General features: G+C 34.2%; 1 long non-coding RNA gene across 1 annotated transcript; it reads left to right on the top strand.

Moving 5' to 3' along the window:
- The first annotated feature begins 6,188 nt into the window (after nucleotides 1–6,188).
- LOC128178786 (uncharacterized) lies at nucleotides 6,189–10,947 on the top strand. The gene is made up of 3 exons (XR_008242994.1): nucleotides 6,189–6,521; nucleotides 7,301–7,386; nucleotides 8,363–10,947. It is a non-coding gene; the product is annotated as an uncharacterized LOC128178786 (long non-coding RNA).
- The last annotated feature ends 8,686 nt before the right edge of the window (nucleotides 10,948–19,633 follow it).

Raw genomic sequence — 19,633 nt, forward strand, 5'->3', positions numbered from 1 at the left:
GAAATATGCGAAAACACTTCTGCTTTCTCCCTAGGAAACAAGGCGTAATACAACGCAAATATACAATGAAAATACAAGGAGAACGGTTTTTTATGCAGCTGAGACTCTTAAGTTTATGACTGATTTATTATCGATTTATCGAGAAGAAACTTAAAAGAGCATGAAGAAACAGCATTAGCTATCCTCTGCAATCGATGGTATCTCTTAAATGTGTTGTGGTATTAATGATTGCAATTATCCAACGAGTCCCTCTGAACGTATGGAAACATGTCCTTAACTAGATCGTTAAGTACCTGCATGCGTATTATAGATGTATGTAAAATGATAGAATATAATTGAAACGACCAACCTACTCGGAATTTACTTTATCCTGAATAAATCAAGAATAAAAAAGATACATAAATTCAAATGAGGATTTTTTTCTTAAGAGAAGTAATAAAATCATAATCATCACTTTTTATAAACCGTCTTTTGTAACATGATGTATTTTGCTATAATTGTTATTAAAGGTACTCCGAAATTTCGTGATATAAAACATTTTCCTTAATAACAATCATGTGTTCCAGGGATTCGCATTGCTACATTCATGCCAGACATCACATCGTGTTGTTTACTTACTCTTAGATCAAACGATATGTGTTGTTGTGTTGTCAATTTCACTTTCTCTTCTATCCTGTTTCGTGGTTAAGTTTTAATCAATCATGTCTTTCTGACAGCGCCATTTTGCACAAATGACATCCGCAAAGAACACTTTTGGTGATACTACAATCTTACGGATTCAGTGTGCTGATAAAACAGAAGTATGTTGGCTTTTGATTTGTTTCTATGACAGGTTATCCATCATCTAAGCAGCACAGTAGGCGATACCAGATTGCATTCCTTAGTGCCAAGAAAGAAATACAAATAATGCAAAGAAATAAACCCTTAATTTTGCTCTACTCGACAAACTTGTATTTGAAATGTATTAGTACGTAACATGTTTTTTCAGAATTGCTTTTGTTTTTAAACAATTTGTTTTTTGAAACACTTTAGATTGGACTCTTGTTTTTGAACAGATTATTTTTTTTCAGATATCCAGGTCCATGTCGGAAATGTCTTTGAAGAGCAAATTATTTAAAATCATTTCAATTTGAGAAATTTTAATATCTTTTTAAACATCCTTCATTACAACAAAAAATGTTCTTTGTTGTAATTAAAAAGTATGAAGTATATTGAGCAAATGTAACATCTAGTATACTTTAAACATTTATAATTTGACCAATACTAAAAAATATATTTAGCAGAGAAACTGCATGTCTTAAGGTATCTCAGTTCTAACGTTTTGATTCCATTGCACTCATGATCATTATATCTAAAATGAATACGATTTTATTTATTATATCATCAAAACACAACATATTTTACATACAATTTTAATGAATAAATAAAGAAATATTGAATACTAATGTATATATAAGGATTGTGTTTTATCAGAACATCAAATATTACTGGCCGTCTGAAAGAAAAAAAATTGGAGAAAAACATTCCAATAATGTTATTAAAGATGGTACAATTCGAGATGGCGGAGATAAAATTACTCTTCTTTACAAAGAAATCTACTCACCAGCCAGATCTGATTTAGAGTATAGCTGCATGGTATATAGATCAGCAAGCACTTCTTAAATCAAGACCTCCGCTTGTCCCGGGGGTGATTTTCTAGAGTTTCTCATAGACAGTTTAAATGTCTAAGCAAACGAAGCATCTCCTGGCAATTGAATATCTAAGGCCACTTTACAATATATGTAATCAAAGGCATTTTCTTGTAACCCTATTTAGACAATTTTTCATTTCATAACATGACGATTTATATAATATAAAATAAATAAACGACTCTTTTATTTAAGAAATTAAAAAAATAAATCGATGTTTCGCATTCGTTTCAGTAGTCGCATTAAGTCTCCTCAAAATAGTGGCCATGCACAGTATTCAGACGCGACCGAATGCGATCCATGTCATTGCAATGCAACGCACCAACATTAGTACTCGTGAACGTCATACAACTTTGTATATACTCGACTTGGTACACGATTTTCAAATTAAAGGTCTTAAGATGAATCGCAGCTGTCTATGTGTGTGTTTTGCAACCATAAGACTGTTGTTCAACGTGTCTCGTGTAAGCTTGCAACTTTACACGATCTATCAGCTTCAATTTACAATACTTTACCATTGTATAGTTACCCTGTATAAACATCTCCCGGACCACAATTGGCAATAAATGCTGCTGCACCAATACCTCCTCTCCGTCTGGCGGGTTTCTTTATACCCCTTATACATGTATATATTTTCATTTATACCGGTATATTTACCCTTTCTGACTTGCACGAACATTTGTACCATGGATCGCAGGAGCACCGAACGTCAAATCTTACCGGCAAACGTTCAATTGTCCATTCACTTGATCACTCACGCGATCCTAGCGCTTTATCTTACAATACTCGCTTTCATTGTACAACAATTGCATATGGACGCAAGATATATCGCATAATTAATGCGTTTAGATCGCACAGCGGTCGCTTAAGATTGCGTAAAGTTCGTACGAATACTTTTTCATATGCGATTACTTCGGCAACAGTTTACGATCCATATCTAAATGTTTTGGTCGTATGAATATTTAGTCGCTTCTGCTCGTGTGCCAATTGTGAAAGGGTTTTTAAACACATAGGACGACACGTTATCAGGAGAGAACCCCTTGTATTAAAAACAAATTTTAAACGTAAAAAGGCACTCTATTTTACTACAATCAAGATTTTAACAAATTGTGCGAAAGTTGAGATATTAATTTTATTCATAATACAATGAACGAACTCTTCCCTTGCCTTGTGTGTAATTGTTACTTTTTTTCCACAGCTGATGTTGATAAAAGCAAAACAACTTTACTTCCAATCTGTTATGTTAAAACTGTCAATATTTTATCACAATAACTTGCTTGCATTCGTTATACAATAAAAACATTAATTGCTAGCGCTCTCGAGCGCTAGCAACTACATTAGTCCTTTTCAATGGAATGCGCATGCTCGACTCCATAGTAGGGGATTCTGGGAATACTGTACTACTGTAGATAAACTGTACCATTTCACTGCACGAAAAGTCGCGTTTAATATAATTTTATAGATTCGTTTACCAAATTATATTTCTTGTTTTTAATATAATTTGTGTATAACGTTATATTATATGCAAAATATAATGTCATTTACTTGATTGGATTTTATAATAAAGTATAATTAGATTTAATGCGATATACAACAAGAATAATGTAGTTTAATAGAAAAAATTATACGTTTCGTTTAAGAAAATTGACATTCATACGTAAATACATTTATACATAAAGTTTATTAATGTTTCTGGTATTCAGGAAATATATATGATAATTAATTTGTCATTAATATGTTATTTTATACAAAATAAAATGTTGTTTACGTACTCATTATTGCAAATACACAAAATCGTCTATATGTATCAAAGTATCTGATATTATGTTCTGATTTAATCATGGGAGGGGTTCGAGACGGTAAACACAAAACATCCTAATGATTATTTTTTCAGACACATATAAGTAGATTAGATACAATATACAAAAAAAGAATAATAAAGTTTAATAGAAAAAATATATAGGCTAACTATGATAATTTAATTAATTTAGTTTGATCTTTATATGTAAATTTGCTTATACTTGAAGTTTAACTAAGTTTGATTTGCATTAAATATACGTGATAATTAATGTGCCATTAATACATCTTTCATTTAGAATAAAACATTGTTTATACACTAATACAAACAGACAAAATATTATAAAGCATCCAATATTATTATATGCTGCAGCTCTGAACTTACATGTATACGAGGAAGGGGTTTGGGACGAAAAAAAACCCCACTAAATTAATCACTTCAAAGAAAGATTTGTAGTAAAAAAATAAACAACTCACAAAGCAAGTAAAAAAGATTCAGGATGAGAGAGAGAGAGAGAGAGAGAGAGAGAGAGAGAGAGAGAGAGAGAGAGAGAGAGAGTTTGTTTGTTTAACCTCTACGCGCATGCGAATCAAATTAAGCCAATCAAAAATCGAGGGAATTCTGAACCCGCCAAGCTGCGTTTGAGATAACATGTCGGATTCGAGAGAAGTAGCGAAGTAGATCTATCAGAATTTAGTGCTCTTGGACTGATGAATCATCAGATTCGTACATCGACGAAATCTTTAGGAATACATCCATTGTCAAGTGCCGAAAGGGAAGAAAAAGTCACCACCATGTCAAGCAGGTAGAGCGCTCGTGAGAAACAAGATGGCGAAACAGTCCCACAACGGCACACATGGTCAGTCCTTTGCCTCAACTTCTGTTCTTACATGTAGCAGCACCTTGGAGAAAGGTTCGCCGGCCAGTAGTACCAGTTGTTTAATAGGTATGGTGGTGATTACGGTATCGATAAACAAGCGTCCCATTAACACATGCTCTTGTAATTTTATAGTTACTTCCCCTTGTGAACATGATTATTTCCCTTGTAAGAATTACAGTCAACTCGTAACCAAACTGATTTGTAATCAAATAGTCGGATAGTCCGAGTGAAAAATAACTTAAAATAACATGATTATGCCCACAGTCATAACTTTTTAATATTGATATTCATTTAAATAAATATTGTCGGGTATGTCATATTATCAAATTACCATATATTATCTACCGGTATAAGTATTTGTACTCACAGATGCTTGGGGACGGGACCCCAACCCCCATATTCACCCCCCCCCCCCCCCCACACAATCACAAGTTATTTTTTTACCATTTGACACCTTATGAAATTAAAGAGACCATCATTTCCAGCCGGTCAGTACTTTTTCAGTTATGAGCCCGTCCTATGATATCGCGGTAGTTATATTATTTTGTCAAAAAATCTATCGATACGAAAATATTTCCAGAAACTAATGTTTTGTGAGTATATACCTCAGTAATGTTTAACGTGTCTGTTTACAATGTCTAAAAATATTCCGACGTCAAATGTCAATTTCAGCGCGTGCTACTATAAGTAAACAGAAATACCGCGATACCATAGAACCAGCGATATGATAGAAACAAGTATAAATAATTTAAGGATTTCCTAGCGAGGTGTCAAATTTTACAATATGGTGTCTGCTGACATTGCAAAGTCTTTGCTTTTTATACCAGGGGTATATATTTTATTTCTACATAGCTTTTGCGTTAATTGCGTTTTTTAAATGTAGCATAAATCAACATATGTAGTTAAAAATAAATGATAAAAAAAACTCGAGAATGGAGAGGGGGGGGGAGCAATGATTAAACACACAAGTTTCAAATTTAATCAATGTTGATTATAATTTGTCCCAAGTTATTGCTTCCATCACTTTTTGATGATTTTTTATAAAAATACACCTACACTCAAATAGAAGTACAGTTGAAATCGATGAAATGGAAAATATATCCAAGATATCTCCATTCATTTTTCACTCATAAAAGTTCACAGGAAGGTAAATAAATTTCTTACGGAAATTTATAATAGGAAATGTCTACATCTTTTCACCATCTGGAAATCACTTGGAATATATACCTTGCACAATTTTTCAATGTTATCCAGGCTATTTCATGGCTGGTGCAATGAAAAATCCCCATAGACTATTTTGAGTTGTATATTGAGATCTGAAGGGGCAAAAGCCAAAGGGGTGTTTCAAAACAGATAATCTGAAGATATTTCATATCTATTTTGAGGATGAACATAATTTGAGCACATAGGTATTTATGATTATCAGAATATCAAGAAAAAGCGAAAGAAGAAAAAACTCGGGACAGAGTGTAGCTATTAACCAAGAATTGCTACCCATTATAGTCACAATCTGTGACCTATTGATTAAGAGTCGGCTTGGGTATACGAGTCGGTTTGGGTACGACTTGACTTGATTCCCCTTTGAGGACTAGAATAACTCTTCAATGCCTGTATTTTGATTTATTTTCACTATTTTGATGAATAGGACCAGCATCGTGGCCTCTTTTCAAGTTGAGAAAGATTGAGTTTCAGCAGGAAAAAATCTTGGAGGGGCAGAAGGAAATCATCGCTAAATACTCTCTGAAAGTAATCCATCGCAAAAGAAAGGAAATAAGAAAGTTAAAATATGTGTTCCCAGCGAAGTACATGTAAGTATATTTGATGTCAATAAAATATTGGTCTGATTTGCTATCTTTAACATATAACCGCAAAAAAATATAGGGATGGGACAATACACCAGTGCATCACAGTATATACTTTGACGGTATTTGGATTGATACATTTACCATTAATACAGCGATACCGTAACGAACTTTTTTTTTTATTTTCCAAAAATATCCGAGCTTCATATATCAGCTATTTTAAGTCCGTGCGCCTAATATGAAAGTACAAAAATGGCAGAAAACCTCGTAAAGTTGTCAAATCGAAGCTAAATCTGGAGTGTGGAAAACTTTCGGATTACTTGTTTATGAAAAGTAGTGAATACAAAACGAAAGTAATTTGTAAATTGTTCAACGTTCATTTTAAATATAATGAAATCACTTTGGACATGTGGTAATACATAGACAGATTCAATTAATTTTAAGCCCTTATTCATGTTTTCATTAAGTTGCAATGTATCGTGATATGTATCATATCGCATCTCATGTATCGTGATTTGTACCAAATCTGCTAAGTAAAGTATCGTCCCAGCCCTGAAAAAATTCATGACTGAATTGAAGCTGCAGATTTTTTTTTCAATGACTAATCTATTGTAGCTTTTTGTTGAAATGTTTTTTGAATTAGGTTTTGCTGGAATCTTGTTTGGGGGGGGGGGGGGCTAAGAACTAGTGGATTGTGTGGTATATTCTCTGACAAAAAACAGGAATTAAAACAGTAGGCTTCATCTGAACACAACATTTTACAAAGCTTTGGCCTTTGGCTAAAATAAATAAAAGAATTGGGTGATAAAGCCTTTCATTTTTGTTGTACACCTGATTTCCACACCTAAAACTCATGATGTTCTGTATACCTTACTGATTTTTTTTTTTGCATGTTTGAATGTAATATTGCTGAGACATAACATACATATATTTGATAAGCATAAATGTTGTGACTGGCTTGTATATTAATATATATTCAATCATTTGTACACATCTAAAATTTTTGTTAATTGTATTATACAGGCTTATACTGTAATGTACATGTGGAGCGTATTGAGAGGAGTTATCTCAATATCAGCAACTATATAATTGTATGGCCTTGGTATGATATTTTGTAAATGCATACTTTCAGATTGCTGTGCATGATGGATACTCCCATGGAATTACCCTAGGATTGTAGTGAAAAATGAAATCTGATGATGGAAACCAAATATTGAAGTAAAACTTTTTAAAGAATTAATAACTTAGACCACACCAATAAAAAATTTTGTTTGCAGGGTTCGACACTAACCTTAGTCCGTTAGTCACAGACTAATAGATTTTCATACGGATGAATAAAATTTCTGTCTAGTCTGTCCGGTCAAACTAATAAAAAGTTTTGCTTAAAAAATGTGTAAATTAACAATGTGTGATTGTCGACATTTTAATGGAAAACCCGGACTGTATTTTTATTATCTAGCATATGATACATTGCAGTGATTATAGAGTTACCGAGCGAAAACAAAAGAGGTATTGCAGGATATTATGGGTGACTTGATTATTTCTTTGCCGTAAGGGGATGTCCGAGAAAATTAATAGGTTACAAGCGCACGTGTTCACAACAACAGCTTCGAAAGGGACGCTTATGTGTTTTAAAAAAATAAAGGTGAAACGAATCTCCTGCGAGTTGTTTAATTTAAATGAATTGTTTTACGTTAAATAATTTGTGATAAATTGCTTATTATTTTAAACAGATTTTTAAAGAACTTAGACAATGAAAAGAACAAGGTAGCTCATAGCCTGGATCTAATTTGCATAGATCTATTTATAACATCTGTAATGGCGGCATACACCTAGTACACAGAGATAGTGAATACGCAGCTCATTGCTATGTACTGCATAGCACAATACAACTAAACATGTGCAACACCTGTAAGAAAAACATTATAGTGTATATTATGCACCCCTTTCTTACAAATGCTATTTAAAAACTCCATACTATATATAAGGCAAATACGGTAATGCTTTTTTTTTTATTTCTGATTGGCACATAAAATTGCCTGCGGACTAGTTAAAATGAACAGGCACTAGTCCGGCTGGACTAATGCATAAAACGGATAGTGTCGAACCCTGTGTTTGTCAGATCCCGCACTTTTGTATTTAAATAAAACTTTAGAAATAATATTATAATTTTTGTTGCAATGTTATATTTTAGATGCAATAAACAGATATTTCCTGTCTATGCAAGATAAAGGAAGGAGAGAGTCGATTCTTTCAAGAAAGGAATGGATCTGTATCAAAGGAAACAAGGGTATGCCCAATTATATGCACTGCATGTTTTGAGAGTCTAGACCATACATATGTTCAAATGTCCCCGTTTACAACTGCCAAAATCATGAACTTGTATTGAAGTTCTAATTTATGCTGTATTATATACAGTGACTGTTCCATGATTTAACTTACCTTTTGATATTAATAAGGAGTTTTGATGTATAAATCGCATTTGCAGATAAGGCAAGAATTAACAGAAATGTAAATACTTGTTATTATGCCCCCTTCAGACAAGGGAGGGAATACTACATTGCTGTTGTTGATCGGCCGGTCCACCAACAATTTCCTTTAACGCAGAGGTTGCTCCTATTGATATGAAATTTGACACACAGATTCATCATAATAATATTTTGGTCAAGTTTGATTTAGAGTCTAATTGAGCAATTTTTGACTTGGATATGGGAAAATCCCAATTATTTGCTTTTTCGTTCATTTCTTTGTATAGGTCTCCAAGGAAGAAGGGGACAATTGTGTTTCACAAATATCTCTTGTTTTTTGAAATATAAAGTCTCATAACTGCAATGGTGTGTGCAGACAAATTTTCATGATGCACAAACGCCTGTTACTCCTCTTTCAATAAACAATGATTTAATGCTTAAATAAATTGTCTGAGGAGTTTAAAAGAAAAGCCTGAACATTTTACAATGTTGGCTTTTTAAAGACAATATGTGTGTATAAACGTGTATTTATGTGTGTATATATGTTGTAGAAAGTGGAAGTTATACTATAGACAGGCTGTCAGGCTGTATTTAAACAAAAGACCTCCTGGGATGAGGAGAAAAAGAAACAAGTAGAACCTGTATTTCTTGTCGAGTACTTGATGATGTCATCAGAATATGAAAATGATTGGGAAGATGACACAATATATGAAATCACATCTCTAAAGTGGTGCTCTGACGAATGTTTAATTGGACACCAAAAGTTCTGCTCTGAAATCCAAATGTTCAAAAAGGCAAAGTATAAGACGTATAAGGACCAACAAAGAATCATCTAGAGACAAACCAGAAAATATATCAAATGAACAGAAATGGGCCATTTGAGATTTTTAAAAGAGTTGCTACTGTCATGTATAATTAGCTCACCTGAGCTGAAAGTTATTATATGGTTTTACTGATATGCAAGCATTTTGACATATACATTGTTGATTGTATAAAATTGTTAACTCCGTCCCATGGGCAATTTTTGTTTCTCGCAAGAGGTTCATATTTTGATGTAGGTTTATTATCCATGTATAAAGAGTTGTTTAACACTTCTTGAGAACTGCAAAGCTCAATATGTGATATGACTGTAAAATCATTGCAAAAAAGCTTGATGTATTGTTGTAGTATGATGAACCTAAAAATATGCTGGGTATTTTTTTAAATACAGGATCTGATATTACTTGTTCAACTCATACTGTTATATAAAAGAATATTCATTGTGTATTTTTTTATTGTTGAATTTTTTTTATGCTGATCAATTACAGATTAAATTTGGCCATTATGATTTTCAATTTTTGTCATATTGGCATGTAACCAAGTCATACTTTTTTTTATCTCAATTTATTTACAAATATGTTTAAGTTTATTTCCAGTAATTAGTGCATACATCTTTATAGCATAATAGAACTGAAGACAATAGGAAGTTATTTATTTTTAAAGGGAGCTCTGTTGGCAGTTAGTTGCAGATCTTGATACCCAAGTAAGAGAAAGGTGGCGTCTCTGACCGATCCTTTTGCTCTTGCTTGTGGGCGAGTGAGGCTTCCCTGTCAAAGGCTTGTATAAGTTTAAAATCGTAGATCAAATTATAAACTAATCACATATATGAGTGATATAAAGTGGTTATTTTAATGAATATTTTATCATAATTTGTTTCTTTTGTTCTAAGTAAAGAGTTAGAGACTAGATTTTTGATAATTTATTGAGTAAAGAGTAGTTTTTATGGACATCTAGGCAGTTATACCGGACTTTTTGTATGTATATCTTTCAGAGCTTGTTCCTGAAACTTGGGCGTAGACTAGAAAATTTACGGAAAAAATACAATTTTTATCTCAAGTTATTTTAATCTACATATTTATACAAGTTTCACTTATATAATTAATTAGCTTAATTAGCTCTATAGTGAACAAAATTTGTTGTTAAAAATATACAGGAGACAATGCAAGAGTGTTTTGAAAGGGCTTTGCTGGCAGTAAGTTGCAGATCTTGATACCCAAGTAAGAGAAAGGTGGTGTCTCTGACTGATCCTTTTGCTCTTGCTTGTGGGCGAGTGAGGCTTCCCTGTCAGTTTCTTACAGATGCAAGAAATAAACAAGACTTGATAAGACATTTCTGAGTAAAATATTGGGGAAACTGTTTTCTTTTTATGATAAGTAAGATTGAGTTGAATATTTATAGTGTCATAACTATATTTTACATTCTGTACATGCATATGCCAGGTCTTATTTCAGACCTTAATAGGATAGACTAGAAGAATTTTTATTGCAGGTGAATTTTAAGCAGGAGACAATGAACAAGTATTTTGAAAGGGCTTTGCTGGCAGTAAGTAGCAGATCTTGATACCCAAGTAAGAGAAAGGTGGTGTCTCTGACCGATCCTTTTGCTCTTGCTTGTGGGCGAGTGAGGCTTCCCTGTCAGTTTCTTACAGATGCAAGAAATAAACAAGACTTGATAAGACATTTCTGAGTAAAATATTGGGGAAACTGTTTTCTTTTTATGATAAGTAAGATTGAGTTGAATTTTTATAGTGTCAAAACTTTTTTAAATTTTGTACATGCATATGCTTGATCTTATTCCAGACCTTATTAGGATAGACTAGAAGTATTTTATTGAATTTCCATGATTTAAATTTACCATTTCGCCAAATTTTGATAATCAAATACGGTATTGTTTGCATTGGAAGTTTGTGTAAATTAAAATTACTTTATATATGTTCCAAAATGTTAACTGAATAGTCTGGTCATTAGAATATGTATTTTTCTTTTCTGTATAATAAATTTTCAATATTATAATGTAAAACCTAAGGATTTTTTTTTAAATCACATGAAGTGTTTAAAATTAGATATTAGAGATGCACATTTACATCCTATTATTGAACAATTTGTTCATTCAATTTAGTATAATTTGGTATTTGTATGCATCATATATATAAATATATAGGGGTTTTCAACGCTATTCATATAATATGATTGTTAATACATATCTTCTCTGAAGTGGTTTTCATGGAAACTCTTATCTATTTGCAGTTATGAACTATAGAGTATGTATGTAGTATGTATGTTTCTATGAAAACATGCTATTTTCAAAATACATGTACTAGGAAAGAGAATTTGTGTGTTAATAAAGTAAATAAGCAAAAAAAAAAAATGATTACTTCAGTATTGTCAACTTTTCTTTATCCACATGCATTATATAGAAAAACTGACTTTGTCTTGTAATTTATGTTGTATATGAAAATACGCAAGTTAAAATAGAATTTATTTGCAGACCATGCAGCAATTTTTATGGCTCTGTTTCAGTTGTGTTTTTATTTCCTACTAGTCCATATAGATTCCATTATTTCCATTTAATGTGTATTAGCCTGCATTTGCTTAAGTCAAATGTGCATTTCACAATTCCAAATTTGGACATTTTACCTAAGTATTTTTTAAGAACTATATCAGAAATTGTAATGGCATCCATTCCATATGTATCTGATCATGACGTATATATTGTAATTTTCTAAATTGTGACTTTTATGCTTAAAACTTTGAAATGTTTTGCTCTGTAAGAATACATGTATTTTTTTTTTTTACATCTTTGAGACTTTAACATGCAATAAAATCGAATCTTAAGTGGACTTGTGTGTGATTTTAATTTTCAAAAATGATAGCAAAAACAATTAAAAAAAAACAACTTGATGTTTGAAGTTATATAAAGATGTATGCGGTGGTATAATTATTTAATTAAACGAAAATAATAATGACTTAAAATATATACAATTCCAGTTTATATTGGCAGGTTTAATCAAAATATTATCGTCGCATAAACAAGAGGTATAATGTAAGTCGATAAAAGCGTTTATTTGAATGTTTTAGGAAGTTTAAGATATCCGTATATAATTTAATTTTTGACAGTTTTATAATGTAAAATGTAAATTAAACGAGAACAAATAATGAATTAAAATTCAACATTAAATTTTATTAACCAAACAAATTTAATATATCCATTAAACTTAATTTTTTTAGCATCTTTAATGAAAATTATACGTTTTATATACAAGAGGTATAATGTTAGTTTACGGAACACTTAAATCTGTACGTATGAGTAAGTTTACAATTTTTCCGACATTATTAAATTTGTTCTTTTACGGAATCCAGTAAACTCATATTAAATGCTAATTATTTTTAAACGTTTTCGGGCACACAATATGTAATACTACATACTTAAATTTTAAATAATCGTAACGTTTAAATTGCATTTAAGGTGAAATTAAACGCGACTTTTCGTGCAGTGTTTGAATTTCGTTTTATCATCTTCACGTGAAGTTTTGTGTTTTATCGTTAATGTCAAAAAGTAACAGTAGCTTCCGTCTTATATAATGAAAAGTTATTTTCAATATTATAATAAATAACATGTAGCTAGCTTTATCTTAAATTCCTTCAAGCTCGGAAAACAACTTCGGATATGTTTTCCGAGCCTGTCGGAAAGGCCCGAGAAGATACGATTGCTACAGTACCGATGGTTTCTGAAAAATTTCACCTCGAAATTGAAATTACAGTAGATACTAAATGATTAGGGCACAGCCAATGAGCTATGCCATTGCCGATGTGAAGCCCACTCTAGATTCACAGTTTTAGATTGAGACCCCACTCCAGCACAATTCCAGTACACCACTGTGCCTTCCTATTGTTAATTAATCGATTCAGAAATTTAAACCAATGTTCTAGAAATCTGCTTCTGTGATTTATGATTGCTACAGCGCTAGCTCACCAATCTTTTTAAAAGATAAGCTTGTACAATAATAAAGGTAAGAAACAGTTGATAGTCTGGTTTTCAAGATACTTACATTTTGAACTCCTGGGGACACCACTGCAAATGGAGCTAGAACACACTTTATATCGATCGAGAAAAAAATCAAAAATCAAATGATTACATATGGGCACCGGATAACAAGAAGTTCATTCTTAAAAAAAGGAAGATATCGATGCAACAGACAATTTAGGAGCAATGTTGGTATAGTATTAATTAGATGTCATATAGAAATTGGATCATCTCGTTTCTGACAAGATTTTATTAGTTCCAACCATTTGGCCACATATGTTTGGTCTGGAATAAGAAAACAAGTCATCTTAGAACTTTTATGAAGCTTAACAAAGGAAACCGATTAGATTTTCATTACCCTACACAGACAGGAGTGGTACTCATCAAACACGCAGTGTGAAATTATTTATACGTACACGTACTATTATCCAATACTAATTCATTCCTTTCATGCTACTAATAATTTCGGGCAAAGTACCTTTATAGTGCTCAATTAATTTTATAAGCAATTTGCACCATACGGTATATTCTTTATCAGAGGCATCTCAGGTGTTTAACAATGCAAAAAAAATTGCGTTGTTTATCTAAATATTTTTACGCAGTTTTTATTGTTTTATCTGTCTTCTGGGGTTTACTGTTCATTGTATTCAATCAACCTTAAAAGCTCGAGAACTAAGCTTTCCATTAATCCGAGGATTGCAACATCTGGCTATTTAGATAAAATGACTGTACGAGAAGTATGTGAGAGCCGCTGACGGTAGATTCGCTTTCCGTTGAGTACACATTGATTTGTGCGATAGATATGGCGCTGCACATTCTATGAGCTGGGTAATGGCATAAAACCAATTTGATGTCGTATGCCTGGAAGTTCAAAGGGCCACTGTTCCGTATTTTGTTATATAGAAAGATATGAAAGAGGTCGTTTTCAATCACTCTTTCCAATCTTGTCTTCAGCGTCAATTGATTAGAGGGTATTCGGATAAAAAAGAGAAACGCCAGATACAATGAAGTTTAGTGTCACGTGGAAATTTTGTGTCCAACAGCTTCGTTCCTGCAAATTAAAGCAAATTTAATATGATTTGAACTTAGGAAAAGACGTGAAAAGGCCATCTTCGACTTCTCATTTTTGGTTATATACTACATTTTCTTCGGTCATTACTGTCACATTTTCTAACCTCGGGGTTGATTTTAAGCATGTAGAGATGATTATTTTGAAGTTGTTTTATGATGACCATAAAAAATGGCTTAACGAACAATCGTTTCTTTATTCTGGTTTGATAAACTCAATCAATTATTACTTATCATCTCTTTTTAGCTATATGCAAAATATCCTAATACCAAAACGGGCCATTATTACAATATGTGTCTCATATTTTCTTTTCCCCCTTATTTAATTAAGTTTAATATTTTCTTTTTTCCCTCAGTTTTAACATTTACATTATTTTATCATCAGAACTGCTAACGTAGAATGCTAGTTTTGTGCTCTTTTTTGCTGAAACCGAACAAAAGCTCTTCAAGCCATTAATAAAATTTCACGTTGGTCTATGCTACAGTGTATTCTTGACAAGTATTCCTTTTAAGGGAATGATCGGCATGAAATATCATTGGTCAACTCTGTTTTTATAATATACGCAACATACAGTAAACTATATATAGCACCGTTTTATTGAGTTCCGAAATGGCAAGGCGTGATTCTTTGCTTTTAGTAGGCGAATTATACTTCCGACTAATATTCTTACGCATATGTGAAAAAAGTGATTTGAATCATTATGTATGTAACTCTATAAATGTTTTATTTTCAGGGTAAACGGATAAGATTATCGTTTTAGTAATCTACGTCAAATTAAAGATTTAAATAAGGATAGTAAATAAAATATTGCAAGGCGAAATGCGTGCGCAAATAGTTAAATTTGCGGGATGCCTCATATGGACACAACTGTAATCGGCCGAAGCCGATCACAAAAATCACTATAATATTAATTTGCATGTTTGTAAAAGATTTATTTATATTACTTCTAAGATTGATTTAAATCTAAGGCATGTGTTGTAACGTAATCAGTGTACTGACTTGCAGTTAGGATTTTGTATATATCGGATGCACATAGGCAATATGCACATACATATAATAACGTCCTTGATAACTTGAGAGACTTATTGACCTCTTTATAAGGAGCCAATGTCCGGTGTGAAAACTATTGGACGCAATAGCAAAAGTCTCCAGCGTAAACCGCTATCAAAAGTAATCCAATATCTCGTTAGATATTTCTCACATCAATCGGCTGTTTAATATAAAGAAAACATCACCGTCAGAACCAAAAATAAGAAAGAAAATTCACTATAGTTCCGAAAAAACAAATTAATATTGAAATTACAACGCAAATGACAATTAACGCCGTAAAATGAATTCCCAATTCATAGGATTTTCATGCAATTTATTTCATTACTGCGCTCATATTTAGCCGAAGATTATTTTGGGTTGAAGACCTTTCTTTGTTTCAACATTGATTCTCAAATAAACCAATCCAATAATTAGCAAAAACTTTATGAAGCTAGGAATAGTTCTGGAACAGTTTGAATATCATACGAATACAGTTAGTAAACAAGGCACACAGTGAAGAATACAGTTAGTGGACAAGGCACACAGAGAAGAATACAGTTAATGGACAAGGCACACAGAGAAGAATACAGTTAGTGGACAAGGCACACAGTGAAGAATACAGTTGGTGGACAAGGCACACAGAGAAGAGTACAGTTAGTGGACAAGGCACACAGTGAAGAGTACAGTTAGTGGACAAGGCACACAGAGAAGAGTACAGTTAGTGGACAAGGCACACAGTGAAGAATACAGTTAGTGGACAAGGCACACAGAAAAGAATACAGTTAGTGGACAAGGCACACAGTGAAGAGTACAGTTAGTGGACAAGGCACACAGAGAAGAATACAGTTAGTGGACAAGGCACACAGTGAAGAATACAGTTAGTGGACAAGGCACACAGAGAAGAATACAGTTAGTGGACAAGGCACACAGTGAAGAGTACAGTTAGTGGACAAGGCACACAGAGAAGAATACAGTTAGTGGACAAGGCACACAGTGAAGAATACAGTTAGTGGACATGGCACACAGTGAAGAATACAGTTAGTGGACAAAGCACACAGAAAAGAATACAGTTAGTGGACAGGGCACACAGAGAAGAATACAGTAAGTGGACAAGGCACACAGTGAAGAGTACAGTTAGTGGACAAGGCACACAGTGAAGAATACAGTTAGTGGACAAGGCACACAGAGAAGAATACAGTTAGTGGACAAGGCACAGAGTGAAGAATACAGTTAGTGGACAAGGCACACAGAGAAGAATAAAGTTAGTGGACAAGGCACACAGTGAAGAATACAGTTAGTGGACAAGGCACACAGTGAAGAATACAGTTAGTGGACAAGGCACACAGTGAAGAATACAGTTAGTGGACAAGGCACACAGTGAAGAATACAGTTAGTGGACAAGGCACACCGTGAAGAATACAGTTAGTGGACAAGGCACACAGAGAAGAATACAGTTAGTTGACAAGGCACACAGAGAAGAATACAGTTAGTGGACAAGGCACACAGAGAAGAGTACAGTAAGTGGACAAGACACACAGAGAAGAACACAGTTAGTGGATAAGGCACACATTTAAGAGTACAGTTAGTGGACAAGGCCCACAGTGAAGAACACAGTTAGTGGATAAGGCACACATTTAAGAGTACAGTTAGTGGACAAGGCCCACAGTGAAGAATACAGTTAGTGGACAAGGCACACAGTGAAGAATACAGTTAGTGGACAAGGCAAACAGAGAAGAATACAGTTAGTGGACAAGGCACACAGTGAAAAATACAATTAGAGGACAAGGCACACAGTGAAGAATACAGTTAGTGGACAAAGCACACAGAGAAGAATAGAGTTAGTGGACAAGGCACACAGTGAAGAATACAGTTAGTGGACAAGGCACACAGTGAAGAGTACAGTTAGTGGACAAGGCACACAGTGAAGAATACAGTTAGTGGACAAGGCACACAGAGAAGAGTACAGTTTGTGAACAAGGCACACAGAGAAGAATACAGTTAGTGGACAAGGCACACAGAGAAGAAGACAGTTAGTGGACAAGGCACACAGAGAAGAATACAGTTAGTGGACAAGGCACACAGTGAAGAGTACAGTTAGTGGACAAGGCACACAGTGAAGAATACAGTTAGTGGACAAGGCGCACAGTGAAGAATACATTTAGTAGACAAGGCACACAGTGAAGAATACAGTTAGTGGACAAGGCACATAGTGAAGAATACAGTTAGTGGACAAGGCACACAGTGAAGAATACAGTTAGTGGACAAGGCACACAGTGAAGAGTACAGTTAGTGGACAAGGCACACAGTGAAGAATACAGTTAGTGGACAAGGCACACAGAGAAGAGTACAGTTTGTGAACAAGGCACACAGAGAAGAATACAGTTAGTGGACAAGGCACACAGAGAAGAATACAGTTAGTGGACAAGGCACACAGAGAAGAATACAGTTAGTGGACAAGGCACACAGTGAAGAGTACAGTTAGTGGACAAGGCACACAGTGAAGAATACAGTTAGTGGACAAGGCGCACAGTGAAGAATACATTTAGTAGACAAGGCACACAGTGAAGAATACAGTTAGTGGACAAGGCACATAGTGAAGAATACAGTTAGTGGACAAGGCACACAGAGAAGAATACAGTTAGTTGACAAGGCACACAGAGAAGAATACAGTTAGTGGACAAGGCACACAGAGAAGAGTACAGTACGTGGACAAGACACACAGAGAAGAACACAGTTAGTGGATAAGGCACACATTTAAGAGTACAGTTAGTGGACAAGGCCCACAGTGAAGAACACAGTTAGTGGATAAGGCACACATTTAAGAGTACAGTTAGTGGACAAGGCCCACAGTGAAGAATACAGTTAGTGGACAAGGCACACAGTGAAGAATACAGTTAGTGGACAAGGCACACAGAGAAGAATACAGTTAGTGGACAAGGCACACAGTGAAAAATACAATTAGAGGACAAGGCACACAGTGAAGAATACAGTTAGTGGACAAAGCACACAGAGAAGAATAGAGTTAGTGGACAAGGCACACAGTGAAGAATACAGTTAGTGGACAAGGCACACAGTGAAGAGTACAGTTAGTGGACAAGGCACACAGTGAAGAATACAGTTAGTGGACAAGGCACACAGAGAAGAGTACAGTTTGTGAACAAGGCACACAGAGAAGAATACAGTTAGTGGACAAGGCACACAGAGAAGAATACAGTTAGTGGACAAGGCACACAGAGAAGAATACAGTTAGTGGACAAGGCACACAGTGAAGAGTACAGTTAGTGGACAAGGCACACAGTGAAGAATACAGTTAGTGGACAAGGCACACAGAGAAGAATACAGTTAGAGGACAAGGCACACAGAGAAAACAGTTAGTGGACAAGGCACACAATGAAAAATACAGTTAGTGGACAAGGCACACAGAGAAGAATACAGTTGGTGAAGAAGGCACACAGAGAAGAATACAGTTAGTGGACAAGACACATAGTGAAGAATACAGTCAGTGGACAAGGCACACAGAGAAGAATACAGTTAGTGGACAAGGCACACAGTGAAGAGTACAGTTAGTGGAGAAGGCACACAGTGAAGAGTACAGTTTGTGAACAAGGCACACAGAGAAGAATACAATTAGTGGACAAGGCACACAGTGAAGAATACAGTTAGTGGACAAGGCACACAGAGAAGAATACAGTTAGTGGACAAGGCACACAGTGAAGAGGACAGTTAGTGGACAAGGCACACAGTGAAGAATACAGTTAGTGGACAAGGCACACAGAGAAGAATACAGTTAGAGGACAAGGCACACAGAGAAAACAGTTAGTGGACAAGGCACACAATGAAAAATACAGTTAGTGGACAAGGCACACAGAGAAGAATACAGTTGGTGAAGAAGGCACACAGAGAAGAATACAGTTAGTGGACAAGACACATAGTGAAGAATACAGTCAGTGGACAAGGCACACAGAGAAGAATACAGTTAGTGGACAAGGCACACAGTGAAGAGTACAGTTAGTGGAGAAGGCACACAGTGAAGAATACAGTTAGTGGACAAGGCACA

Source organism: Crassostrea angulata, chromosome 3 (assembly GCF_025612915.1).
Source record: "Crassostrea angulata isolate pt1a10 chromosome 3, ASM2561291v2, whole genome shotgun sequence".
Classification (NCBI taxonomy): Eukaryota; Metazoa; Mollusca; class Bivalvia; order Ostreida; family Ostreidae; genus Magallana; species Magallana angulata.